Below are 14,227 nucleotides of genomic sequence, written 5' to 3'. Positions count from 1 at the left end.
TGCTCAAGCCAAGGCAAATTAGGAAGGCCCCAGAGGGGTGTGAATTGAGAATTCCATGTTAGGAAGCAGATGTGTGAAGGGTTCTCGTGCTAGGACAGGTCTGTTTACTAATATAGGCAAATACTCATAGAATCCCAGACTGGTTTGGTTTGGAAGGGACCTTAAAGCTCATCCAGTCCCAACCTGCTGCCACAGGCAGGGACACCTTCCACTAGAGCAGCTTGCTCCAAGCCCCTGTGTCCAACCTGGCCTTGAACACTGCCAGGGATGGGGCAGCCACAGCTTCTCTGGGCAGCCTGTGCCAGCGCCTCAGCACCCTCATAGTAAAGAATTTCTTCCTAATGTCTCTTCTCAATCTCCTCTCGGGCAGGTTAACACCATTCCCCCTTTTTCTGTCACTACATGCCCTTGTAAAAAGTCCCTCTCCAGATTTCTTATAGTATCCTTTAGGAACTACACTGGACACTGCTCTAAGGTCTCCCCTTAAGGAGCATTCTCTTTTCCAAACTGAGCAACCCAAACTCTCTCTTGACCTGTCTTCATGGGAGAGATGCTCCAGCACTCTGAGCACCTTTGTAGCCTCCTCTGTACTCATTTGAACAGGTCCACAGCACAGGCATGGAGTCAGCCTAACTCTAAACTTTAAACAAAGCTGATCCCCATCGAAGTGTTGCATTCATCCATACAGCCGGAAGAAGGAATAGAGAGCAGTCTCCAAAGAAATTAACCCTGCTGATTGTCAATTACAGCATCTGATGACTTTGCTCAACAAGTGGCTAAACACCACTCTCTTAGCCCTGATTTCCCCCCCAAGGTGTAACATTTGTTTGGCCCCTGACTTCAGTCTTTGCTCACTGTCATTCCTGCTACATGAATTGCACCCATAGGAGGAAGTAATTTCCAGGACTGAGGCTGTTTGGCTCTTTTCAATGTGCAATGTGTTTTGCTGATCTCTTAAAGAGCAGCTTCGGGCTCCTTTGAAAGAAATTGTAACTACAGCAGCCTCAAACAGAACAGGAGGGATCTGTGTTCTGCAAGAGCTAGTTTTGAAGTACTATGCAATGCCTCAATACCACAGGGTTTCCCTTTCCTACACTTAGTTCTCACTGATCTGCATTAGTAAATGGTGTTTACTTTAGTGCAGAGGAAGAGTCCAGTGGTTTGTGAGAAAGAGTGGGTCTTGTGAGACACCCTACTTCAAGCCTGTCTTCACACAGATTCCTTGAGTTATTTGGATAAATCACCTCTCTGGGCTTCTTCCCTTCCCTGCCACAAGCAAGCTTCCAAATCCCACCAAGTGTTGCATGGCTAAACCCAAAACCAGGCTGGGCAAAGAAGGGTGGAATAAGACGGAGGCTGTCCAAGCTGAACCTGATGGAAGAGCTCTCACACGTAGGAACATGTGTTATCAGTGATGTCTTCCATCAGTTATCCCTTGGCTGGTCAGATTTCTTGCAGTATACCCAGAGTCACTGGCATTAAAGGCATGTGGAAGCACAGCTACTATAGAGTGCAAGCCCTAAGCTTCTTCACTGTAAGGTACATTAGCACAAGCATTGCCTTGTTCCAGCTGATGCCGCTGACTTTCAAACCTTTCTACTGATGCATTTCCATCACTCGAGTGACAATTAAAAATGCTCTTCACAGAATATCAGTATTTAGCTATGAAATTTATCTCCTGGCTTATACAGTATACTGATGTCTGCTTTGGCATGGGCAGAAGAGAAACAGGAGAGGATATCAGGAGTAAAAACTGCAGGGAAAAGGAAAACCCCAAACCTTTATTATGTACCAGATAGAGAATAGCAACTCCATGCTATGTCCTGGGCTCATGAATTGTGAAATCCCCAGAAAAGCTAATGGCAGAGCAAGGCAGAGCAAAGAGATAAGACCAAACAAATGTATTTAATGGGTGAGAGGCTAGAGAGGGAAATGGACACAGATACCTCCCTTCCCCCTTAAAAAAGCACCTATACCTAGTGCTGAAACAGAAAGTTTGCTCTCCATCCCATGCACTGTGGAAAACATTCAAACTAGCAGAGGAGCAAATGCCATTAGTGCATTTTGACTTTGCACCCTAACCGGGAGAGGAAAACAAAAGAGAAACAACCAGAAAACACCTCAACACCCCAAAAGAGATAAATCACAGTGGAAGGGCATTGAAGAAGACATTGGCAGGAAAGTCAGAGGAACTCTGGTTGTGAGAATTCCTTGAAAGCACCAATCCCTGAAAAACAGGCTGATACACTGCTGCTTATCCAAAAATAGTGAAGAACACCTTTGATATATTCCTTTCTCAAAGGATTAGAATCATTTACTTCTCATTCCACATGAAGATTTACAGCAGGCTCTAATTCCCTGCAGTACTCCAGAAAGGATGGACATGGAAACTACGCAGACAGGGCTGCTGTTGGGCTAACATTTACTTTAATTTTCTAGTGACACATAAAAGTGTTTGAAAATAATAAAGGTTGTCAAAATATTTCCCATAATAAACTCCTACACACAGCACATTTACAAGACCAGCACAGTTTCCTACCCAGCTGGTGCACTAGCTGCTACCAAGAGAATCTTTTATTACTAAGATGCCATCTCAGCTTGGATGGGAACTCGCCTTATCACTACAGGCTGAAGCATTCCCTCTCCTTGTCATTATGTTGTTGACTCTCTCAGTATTCACACAAGTGGTGACATTTAAACTGAAAGGGGGTAGATTTGGATCAGATATTAGGAAGAAGATCTTCCCTGTGAGGGTGCTGAGGCGCTGGCACAGGGTGCCCAGAGAAGCTGTGGCTGCCCCATCCCTGGCAATGTTCAAGGCCAGGTTGGACACAGGGTTTTGGAGCAAGCTGCTCTAGTGGAAGGTGTCCCCGCCCATGGCAGGGGTTGCAACTGGATGAGCTTTAAGGTCCCTTCCAACCCAAACCAGTCCAGGACTCTGTGATTTGGGTAGTGGAGGATTTCTCACATAAGAGTAACTGCTTATCCCTAAGGTATCAACTACCCCAAAACAATGGCAGGGGAAAGTAGCATAGCTCTGTAACACATAATGCCTCCAGGCAGGCTGGGAGGACAAAAGAAAGTCATAACTCCCCTACTTTACTTAACCCTGCCATGGATATGTATGCAGGACACAAGGGTATGGTGGATTCCCATTTCTGTTGAATATCAGTGGCAAGACAGACAAACAAATTTAAGTTGTACACTCAATTTGAGAATGGCAAATTCATTCCTACGAGCCATGCTACACTTCTCATCCCTGGCTTGGGATACAAGCTCTAGAAACAGAGATCCTGAGGCTCTTTATTTCAGACCTTCATTTAACGCCTTAGTAAAGCTTCTCTCCCCCTTCCTCCCCCTCTCTTTTTAATTGGAGATACAAAGAGAGAAACAAACAAAAAAGCCCTCAAAACCCCACAACAGGGTGAGGCGTCCGTGCTCTCTGCCATAATAACACTCACTAATTAAAACACAAAGCAGCCAGGGCTGCAGGATTAATGGACATGGTTTCCTCTTTTCAAGTCTCGCCCGCTGACAGATCGCCTCATTCCTTTTCCTTGCTCTTGAACCTCTCAGGGTAAGAAAAAAAATAGAGATCCAGTTTGCTTATCTTACAGTGTGGGGTTGCCATGGAAACCGCATCCCCCTGTGAGATGCTCTGTCATAACATTTCAGCACTGTATGGAAGGCTTAAAGACACAGCATCCTCTGCTCCGAGGGCTTCCGAGCCAGCCGGATCCTTCGCAGATGAGCAGCTGTCAAGTCAAACCTAGTGAATGTCTGAAGCTGGGAGAGATAGAGAAGTAAGAGTGGGAATATCCAGTTGCCCAGTTCTTGGCAAAACTCTGCTTCTTGCATTGGCAATTAATATTGACCAACAAACGTGGTGCAGGACACATTTTGCTGTTTGGAGGACCTGCCTCCTGGCAGCCTGTTGAAAGAAAGAGTGCTGGCACCAAAACATAACCCCATCACTCTGCCACAGGGTAGCACAAAGCACCTCTTCAGTCAGGGTTTTATGTCAGATTAGTCTCTGAGACCTTTTTTCTCAGCCCTTTCATAAGAAAGGAGGGAAAAAGTAGCAAGCACAATAATTGCCCATAATGGGAACAGGCCTCCTATAGCCTGCTCCTTAATTACAGGGATGGCTTCCAGGCTGTAATCACTAGGGGTCCAGATGGAAGTTCTCCAAGCTCTTTGAGGGACAGAATGTGTCAGTTATTAATTAAACATATGAGGCAATTAGCCTCAAAACTTGGTAGTAAATCACTACAGCTGTGTTACTTTCGCTCTTTCCTTTGGTGAGTGCAAGTCAAATGCACAGTGTGTTTCCCAGGGGGGTCACCAGGACTGCTGCCAAAAAGCATTCCCAAACAAGACCTTTGTTGTTGGGTGGGAAGAAGTATCTGCAGAGAGCTTGTTTTCAGAAGTCAGCTACTTCCCAGTCACATCCCTCACGAGAGACGATGGATTCTGTGCATGGTTGCTATTCGCTGCTCAAGCTGTCTGGTGTGCGAAGCAGCTGAATTCTCTCTGCCACCCCAAACAGCAGCCTGAAGTTGTTCTGGTATAGCAGCAGGAGAAAACCATTCCTGTGGTTAAGTGTGGCCCATATTCCAGCATCAGCTGTTGAGTGTAATTCATTGTTTTGGAGCTTGTCAAGGCTTCTATCTCAGTAGACTCCAGCACGTGTTAGGATCCTGTTAGTGGTTGGTCACACATTTGAAAACTAGATGCTGTGTTGCATTCTTTGTCTATCTCCAAGTTCAGAAATGAGGCCAAAACCACCATGGCTGTTAAGACCCAGTTAGTGATTTATTCCAGTTCTTGTATTCCCAGACAAAACGTCTCTCAGTCACATCAAGACAGCCTGACGTCAATGCATTGTTCGTTTGCATTTCACTCCATGCTTCAGTGCCACAGTTGGGGATTCTATCATCCACAAAAACCTCCGTTTGCTTCCCTACCCTTTTCACACATGTGGCTGACAAATGATGCAATAACTCATTATTGGCAATAGTGAGAAGTGGGTGGTGACCTCACCCCTGTTTTACTCCAACATTGCAAGCACTTTGACCCCTTCCTTAGACATTTTAGCATGTTTGGAGAATACACTTTGAGAAAACATAGGAACACTGGAGAAGAACAACACATGCAGCCTGTAATCAAGTGCTGTAAGCTCCCACTGGTACTTGGCACAACACTGCAAGAGGAGTATAGAAGGCTCCTTTGCAGTCAGCAGCCACAGGATGCTCAAGAAGGATCAGATATGTTGGGCTCCATGCAGTAAGTGATGATTCATTGCACAGCTCTGAGAACACAGCAGCCTGAAGGATACCCAAGCTCACAGAAGGTTGTGCAAGTCAGAGGAGAACACACATCTCCTCTTGTCATGGAAGATGACAGAGCCAATAGTACACCAGGTAGCTATTTACCCTTTGGACAGGTGAATTTAACAAGGCAACAAATGATTGATGCATAGAATAGTTGTACCCTTTGTGCAGGCCGCTCTCATTTATATTTCCCTTCTCTGCTTAACAGGCCAGATCTGAACAAAAAGTGACCTTTTACAGCAAACCATATTGCTATGTCAAGCTTTTCATGATAAAAACTGGATGTAGCTCATCATGTTCACCCCATCCCTGTGATTGTAACACACGTTTGACTGCTATGCAAGCAGAGATATATTTAATGTGAAAGTTTTGCAGATTTTCTTTAATGAATTCTATCAAATTCAAGATAAATGTTTCTGAAAATAAAACCTTTCAGACTGCAGATAATGAACAGAAAACAAAAATCACCATCCTTGACCAAAATAGTTTGACCTGACTAAAGTTTAGTTGAATGATGACTAAATGGATTTTCAATGTCATTAAAGCTTTATGCTCAGAAACAGGTAGATAAACCTCAATATATGCAGCTCCACACATCATGTCTTTAATGGCACTTCTAATAGGAGAATCTCCCTATTCATTGGGTTGGAACAAACTTTTCACTTCTCTGCATAGCCTGTGTCATTCTCAATGTTGACTTGATAGCATTTGCTCGGCATTCCAAAGAAACTAAGGCAAAAAATCCCAGGACCTAAGTCACTTGCTATCATGCTCATCCAGAAAGAGGCAGGAACGAACTTTCAGCAGGCATCAGTTATAAGCTGGGTTTCTAAATGAGGTGTAGGAAGTCAGTCATTGTACAGCCCTGCCCTGCATAGTCAGAGTGTTACAGCTGGGGTGGCAGTTCCATTTTCCATAGCCAAAAAGAATTCAACATTAAACTTTAAAAGAAATTAAAGCAATTTAACCACAGTAGTACATTTAAACCTTGAGGGTCTTTGACATTCATGAAAGCAGGGAAGTTGGGTAACCTTCTATATGCTGAACAAGAGCATCAAAAGCAAGCATCAAAATCAACCTAAACATCAAAAGAATAATCTCTAATTAAATATGCTGGGGATTTTGTCAGCCTATTACCAGGGTCTTGATGATCTTCTCTGATTTCCCAAGGCTCAGGCAGGAATAACAACATTAAATATTCTGTGTGTACTTGGAAGAAAAGAAATGAGGGAGAAGTGACATAAATAACCTCAAATTACTCCTAAGATCCTACACCTTGTACTCACAAAAAGGTAGAACTTGAACTCGGACAACACAGAACATATTGTCACTGCCAAACAATCTCACTGTGGCCAAGGAGCTTCTGTCTTCTGGAGGTGACTGGCAATATGCTACATACATCACTTTGTGATGCACAGGCAGCCTGCTTTTGTCCTTCAGAGCTTCTTTCGTGTTTGCTATAATGGTTCTGGACCTCTCTGCCTAATTGCGCCCACTTCATCTGTGAAGAGAGATTTATAATGGAACGTAATTTTGTGGGATTAACTTGGATGGTGTTACATGGCCCATGCAGAAGTGGCAGCAAAAAATTTATATTAGCTGTTTCTCCTGCCAAAGAATAACATAGAAGCTTATTACACAGGCAATCAAGCTCCCAAATTAGACCTGATTTTCACCCCACGCCACTTCACTGTTGTTAATGATGGGAAGCAGCGGCAAATATGAAGCAAAAAGCCCTCGGGAAACTAGCTGTCAATTTTTGTTATTGAAGGGGGTGACCAAAGTCCTTGTTCAGGTACAGATCTCAAAGGCAGCGAGAGCTGAAATGAGAGCTGGAGTAATGATCTCCTGGCCAGAGTCCTTACTGAAATGTTCTCAGGGCACTTCTAGTTCAGCATGTCAAATTCATAAAGCTGGGACAGCATCAATCTGTGTTATTGGCCTCCATTACAAACCTTCCACAATACTAGCTCTTAAAACTATTATATAGCAAGGCTGGTTACCTCTGTTTGCCCAATGCATGGCCATTCCTGTGGCTGAGTAGGACTGCTTTATAGAGAACACTGAATTATCCCAACATCTCCAACTGCTACTAAACAAAGGCAATGCAGACAGAAAAGGCAAGGGAGAAACCTGTCCTTAGATCAGCTCAAACACAGAACACCTCGACCATGCCATGTACTCCTGCAAGACCAGGCTGACTACCTTGGCCTGAAAGCTCTCTGACATCTCTGCTCTTCACTTGCTAATAGTGCCTAGAAAAGGTTTTTATGGTAGCTGGCAGAACCAATAATAGAAACTTGAGATATGTTCATGCTACACTTGCTTTGCTAGCATTTGGTTTAATAGTGAACTTCCATAAATATGCAAGGTAGGCCTCCCCCTGCCCCTCATCAGGGAACAGTCAGATTAGACCAAGACAACCATCTTTAAGGATCAAAAACCTACCTGTTAATTTTCCTAAGGAGTAGCTGTGACTCAACCTTCTGTAAACCAGTGGGTCAGTCCATGGTATAGCATGAAGGGACTAGAACATCAACCATGACACATCCTGGTTGTCCTGTTCTTTAGGTGTATTGTTGGGTTGTTATTACCACCTTCTCTCCAAATGCAATCAAATATTTTTATGCATATATATTAATAGGAATTTCCAAGGTTTAGGACTTTCGTGAATGCTACATCCCTGGCAGTGTTCAAGGCCAGGTTGGACAGAGCCTTGGTTGGCATAGTTTAATGTGAGGTGTACCTACCCATGGCAGGTAGGTTGGAAATGGATGATCTTAAGGTGCTTTCCAAAACAAACTATTCTATGATTCTATGAGTCTACGTTTCATCATCTGCAATATGCAAGTAATACTTATATGCCAGAACGTATTGTTAAGAATTGAATGATTCTTCACTATGAGTGCGGTGACACAGGGTGCCCAGAGAAGCTGTGGCTGCCCCATCCCTGGCAGTGTTCAAGGCCAGGTGGGACATGGCTTGGAGCAAGCTGCTGTAGAGGAAAGTATCCCTGCCTATGGCAGGAGATTGGAACTGGATGAGCTTTAAGGTCCCTTCCAAACCAAACCAGTCTGGGATTCTATGATTTAAGTTATGGCTTCAAAATAGTTATTATGCACTGAATAAGGAGTACCATGGGTGACAGACTTGAATGTAGCATTAAATACAGCAGATGCAGCAATAAGCTGAATGATGTAAAGGAACAGGCACATGGTTGTATTTTCTGCTGCAGGCACTGCATGGGGCTAACACTGGGAAATGGGAGCAGGCAGAGGCTATAGCTCATTAGCCCCCCCCCCCCAAATATCTGCTCCAGCCTCCAAGAACATGCTGCTCATCAATCAGCCAACAGCTCCTTAATGTACAACCTCACCATCAACACCCCAACAATGGGGAGTGACACAGTGGATCAGGATGGTTCCCAAGTGCTACGCCAGCAGAAGCAGCAAAGTAAATCACAACACAGGATTCAGTGCCATTACAGAAAAAGAACAGCTGGAGACAAGATTCTGGAATATGAATTGCTCGCAGCGAAAGTGAACACCAAACTGTAATCCAGACAACAAAGCACATTTTATGTATACATAGCTGGGGGGCCTGATAGCATGAGAGCCCGTTAAAGGGCCAAAGTCTGCCAAAAACACACTTCAAGTGAAAAAAACGCAAACCATAACCACAACAAAAGCCACATGAAGCCACATATCCAATCATGGAATCACAGAGAGGTTTGTGTTGGAAGGACATTAAATCTCATCCATTTCCACCCCCTGCCACAGGCAGGGACACCTTCCACTGGAGCAGCTGCTCCAAGCCCCTGTGTCCATCCTGGCCTTGAACACTGCCAGGGATGGGGCAGCCACAGCTTCTCTGGGCACCCTGTGTCAGCGCCTCAGCACCCTCACAGGGAAGAGCTTCTGCCTAAGAGCTCAGCTCTCGGGCAGGTTCAAGCCATTCCCCTTGTCCTGTCCCTACAGGCCCTTGTCCCAAGCCCCTCTCCAGGTTTCCTGCAGCCCCTTTAGGCACTGGAGCTGCTCTAAGGTCTCCCCTTAAGGAGTCCTCTCTTCTCCAGGCTGAACCACGCTGGCTCTCTCAGCCTGGCTCCAGAGTGGAGTTGCTCCAGCACCACTGCAGCACTCTGGACACTTCATTCTGCCTGTTTAAGGCTCTGTTTACTAATCACTGTGATGCAGCTGTATTACTTCCAGTTCCAGAAGCACTTTCCTAAACACTCCCCGGCATTGCCTCAATGCAGTATAGTCAAGGGTAAAAAAATCAGCTTTTACATCTCTTTATATTTCTTCCCCCCCCCCCCCCCCCCTTTCTGCAGTTCTGTTTCTCTCCTTGTAAACCAGAGAACATCAGCTAAGTCATCCAGCAAATATAAAGTGGTTATGGTCCCTTCTAAAAGGGACACTACAGCCATGAAGCTACCACTGCAATTAGTGATTTGAAGCCTAATGGAGCGGGAAGCAGCAAACTATGCAATGAAAGTTGTAGAGAATATCCCCACTAAGCACGCCAAGCCACATTAGGCTAGAAGCAGCTGTGGCCATCCCCATTTCAAGGTCCCCAAGATGACTTTTACATGTGCCTGAAAGGACCCACTTCAGTCAACACCTTTTAAGCCTGATTGAATCAGACAGTCTCAGTGGTTCTCACATAGGAGGCATGCAAGTTCAGCAGCTATGAGCACTCTCTTCAGCGGTATGCCCTTACCCTTTAAGTTTGCTTTAGATAGCACTTGAAAGCTATAGAGCTTCATTAAGGTATCAAGGGATTCAGGTCTGATAGAGCCAGACAACATCTCTACAGCAGAAACACCACTAAGGGCAGGATCATGTTTTGCTGTTGGAGCTGGGAGAAGGTAACCCAGACCGGAAATCACATCTACTAAATCAGCTACTAGCAACTGTGATTTTAGCACAGACCTCCTTATCTTATATTGGAGTAAAGGTTGGACTTGGTGATCTTAAAGATCTTTTCCAACCTAGTTGATTCTATGATTCTATTCTAACCATACAACCCTGCTTTAGCAGCTCCCATAGCAGTCCATGGTACCTCTGTGTCTTTCTCACCCATATCACATGAGGAGCACACAGCATTTCTATATTTCTCTGGAGTGCTGCATTACTATGTTTTCCTCACCACTAGAAAGAAACCAAACAGTACATACACTTCCTCAGGTAAACACATCAAGAGGAAAGCTCTAGTCCCAACTTGAAGGATAGATGAAAAAGCAGTATCTTTCAGTGTCCTTTATACCTACCAGCAAAATCCACCCACCCCCATAATTTGCTTTGAAATAAGGGAAAAGGCACTAATTGTTCAGAATTATTTGCTGGCTGGAACCCCAGCATCTAAGAAGATGCATTCTCTGCAGACATGAACTTGCTCTATCCCAGGGCTTGGGAAAGTACCAGTTCCACCGGTGCATAGCACTATCTTTTGAAAGCCTCACCACAGCATGCACTACATGAACTTGCCTGCCTGAACTTAGATTGCAAACCAGAACCAATATATGACTGTGAAACGCGCAGGACAAGCCTGAGCAAGTTATTCCCAGTCGATTTTCCCTGTGAACATCTAACAAAACTGAAGTTTACGTTAAATATACACTGAGGATTTTCTCTTTCTTTTGAGAGCAATCAACATCCAGATTCCTCTGCCCCAGGAGGTACTGGCAGAGTCCACTCTGATTAGGCTAAGGAAAGGGAGCAAACAGACAATTACTCTGATAACAATCTTATCAGAGGACAGAAATGAGATTAGCTGTCTAGCTGCAGTTATTCTTTACCAGATACAGTGTTAAAAGGACTGAGCAACCCAGCATGGGACGGAGAAGGATTTTCCCTAAGAAGCATGTTGTCAAGTACAGTGAGGTGCAATTCTTCCCTTTGTGATCCCTTTCAAGCAGGGAGAATGTTGTGTTAGAACACCACAGATTCAGGGCTAGACATCTTCCTGACAACACAGCAGCCAGGCAACTTCTTCCTTCTAGTTTTCATAGAATGGTTTGGGTTGGAAGGGACTTTAACCCTTATCCCGTTCCAACCCCTTTCATGGGCAGGGACACCTTCCACTGGAGCAGCTGCTCCAAGCCCCTGTGTCCAACCTGGCCTAGAACACTGCCAGGGATGGGGCAGCCACAGCTTCTCTGGGCACCCTGTGCCAGCACCTCTGCATCCCACTCATAGTGAAGAATTTCTTCCTAATATCTAATCCAAAATTCCCCCCTGGCAGGTTAAAGCCATTCCCCTTGTCCTGTCCCTACAGGCCCTTGTAAAAAGTCCCACTCCAGACTTCTTGTAGTCCCCCTCTAGCTACTCAAAGAGTAGTATTGTACTGCTTCAGAGAATCTTATAAGCAGAAAACAATGATTATGATTCCTGTTGATAGGAAGCAACTCCATCCTGCTGTTCTTCCTACTTCATTTTTGGAGTCTAGGATAGCAGAGCACACATTAGCTTCCCATGAACCTTATGAACAATGCTGTTGGAAAGTCCTCACACACTTTTGATTTTACTTCTCTAACTTGATCCCAGTCTTTTTGGTTGTTGCCTTTACAATAGCCCAACTAACCCCTTTCCCCTGTGTGCTTACAGCCTTCACTTCTTGGAACAATGTCCAGTGACAGATAGGGCACCATGAAGGGGTAATAACAGAACTTCACTGAGATAAGGATCCCAAGTAAATCAGCATTTAAATCTCACAAAGACAGGATAAATAATACAGTAACAGGACAGAAGCCAAACTGCTTAGGAGGTTTCTTATGCCAAACTTCTACAAACAGGTTTTGACAAAGACCTACAAACCCCAGCTTCACCAGGAATGCCGTGCCCCGAAAGAACAATCTCAACAGCCTGGGTAAATCGAGCTGATGGCAATTGGAAAACTGATAGAGGAAAAGTTGCTAGAAAGAGGCAAAGAGGTAAACTCTCCTCCTGCACGATTTGACAGCACCGTGCTTCAATATTTGCACTTATCTTTACACATCTATTTAGACTAAGAAGAATATCCTTATAAAAATACATCAGCAAGCAGTGCAAGAAGAAGACCAGCTGCTATACCTCTGCCTCACTGATCTGAATTCACCACATTTATGTAGTTATAATCCTTCATATAAGAAGTTTATTTATACAGACAGGGATTTCTGGAATTCTGCAGGATTAGTCAATCTACAGCATTCTCAGTGCGTGAATTTTAGCATCAGAATGACACTGCCTGGATATTTAATGCCTCGAGTAAATATTTGGTTTGATGAAGGTTAAACAGATTAGTCAAGATGAAGCCAGGGTTCTCTGCTTATTTACTCAGAAGCTTAAATATTGCTCTTCTTCATTTAAGAAGCCTTGTTTAAAAGAAAAACCCACAAAAGCAATAAACGAAGCACACTTACCCAACTTCAAGTGAGGCAGCACCAAGATTTCTATCATCTTCAGCCTGAGCCTGCATGTGACAAAGCCACACACTGAATCACAAATCTCATACTCCTTGGCTTCCTTATGGGAAACGTGCAGAGGGAAACAACAGCTTCAGCACAAGCTGGATGCTCTGAGTTTCAGCTGCACCAGGGAAATGGGATAAACACCCCCCCCCCTTCCCAGTTCTATTCAAAAGCAAGAGGGAAATAATTGGTGTGAAAACCATTCGCAGTTCAGTTACACTTTGGAGATGTGAAGAGGCAGTTATGCACAACCCCTGTCTGAGACCTGATCCTGTCCCCAAGTCCTACATTGGGGAGGATTTCCAAACATCCTCAGCAATGCCACACATCAGCTGTCATCAAAATCTGCTATGAATTCCCACCTAGTATAGGCAGAGCAGTGTTAAACCAGCTCCAACCCCTAAACCCACCTGCTTGCAGTGCCTGATCCAAAGCCTGCTGGCAACGAAGGGGCTTTGGATCAGTCAGAGAAGGAGTAGTTAGAAGCTGGAAAGCAAAACTGTTCGATTTCACTGTTTGGTACAAATTGAAAGCAAAAGGACAAGCTATTTAATAAGAAGACGATGTGTCAGCAGGTACAAAGCTAACGCAAGCTAAGAGCTCGAGGAGCAGGCAGCGTTTGGAGTTCCCATTTCAGCCCATTTGCTCAAGTTCCAACTTCCAAATCAATTCTTATTTAAAGGCCCAGACATCAAAAGCTTTTCTATTAAGTAAGGAGGAAAATGAAACTTGAGTTTCAACTAAATGCCTCTGCAGACAACTGCTCCCACTTGCTGGCTCTCCCCCTTCCCTGCTGTGCACCATCCATCCCCACTGAGGTTGTGTCTTGTTTACCACACTCTCAAGGATATTGGTGTACAAACTTCAGGCACTTTGGAAGAGGGAAAAGCTCCTTCCCTCAGAGCCACGTTTGCTCTGAACAGATGTAACATTCCTAAGAAGCTCTCAGCTGATTGCCTTTGAAGTCTGGGGAAAAAGAGGGGGGAAAAAAGGCAGCTCAACCTTGGAAGCTGCATTTCTTCCCTTAAAAGAAGTCTCCAGGGACTCTTGAGAGAAATAAAAAGCAAATTCTCCAGATCCTTATCTCATGCTATTTTTGAGAGGCTTTTGTTTTGCTCCACTGCTCTTGTCATGCTTTGGATTAAAGGACTTCCACACGTGCACGCGGACTGCTCACCATGGCAAATATGTGCATCGAATTTGTGCCCCACTGTGCTAAGCCAGGACACCTCCACTTCAGTTCCACTTCTGCTTCCCCTTTTGTAGGTGTGACAAGAAAGATTTTAACAGTAGGCTGCTTGCAAAGAGAAGTTTGTGATTGTAAAGCATTGACCCAAAGAGAATTCCCACCCACAAACACCCAAAGCAAGTCCACCCTCATGATGGGTTGGGGTCTAGGCAGCACTTACACAGCACGTGGACTTGGCCACCAACACACCTTAGAGTC

General features: G+C 44.6%; 1 protein-coding gene across 4 annotated transcripts in view; it reads right to left on the bottom strand.

The window, feature by feature from the left end:
• Positions 1–14,227, bottom strand: part of TSPAN18 (tetraspanin 18) — a 125,207-nt gene that overhangs the window by 88,619 nt on the left and 22,361 nt on the right. The window contains exon 1 of one of the 4 annotated variants that reach the window (XM_031053562.2): positions 12,733–12,753. The exons of the other annotated variants lie outside the window; for them this stretch is intronic. The gene's annotated coding sequence lies outside the window, so the exon portion shown is untranslated. Of the gene's footprint in view, positions 1–12,732; positions 12,754–14,227 lie in introns of those variants that run through there. 4 annotated transcript variants of the gene reach the window in all.

Source organism: Melopsittacus undulatus, chromosome 4 (genome assembly GCF_012275295.1).
Source record: "Melopsittacus undulatus isolate bMelUnd1 chromosome 4, bMelUnd1.mat.Z, whole genome shotgun sequence".
NCBI classification, from domain to species: domain Eukaryota; kingdom Metazoa; phylum Chordata; class Aves; order Psittaciformes; family Psittaculidae; genus Melopsittacus; species Melopsittacus undulatus.
This window is presented reverse-complemented; position numbering and strand designations above follow the sequence as displayed.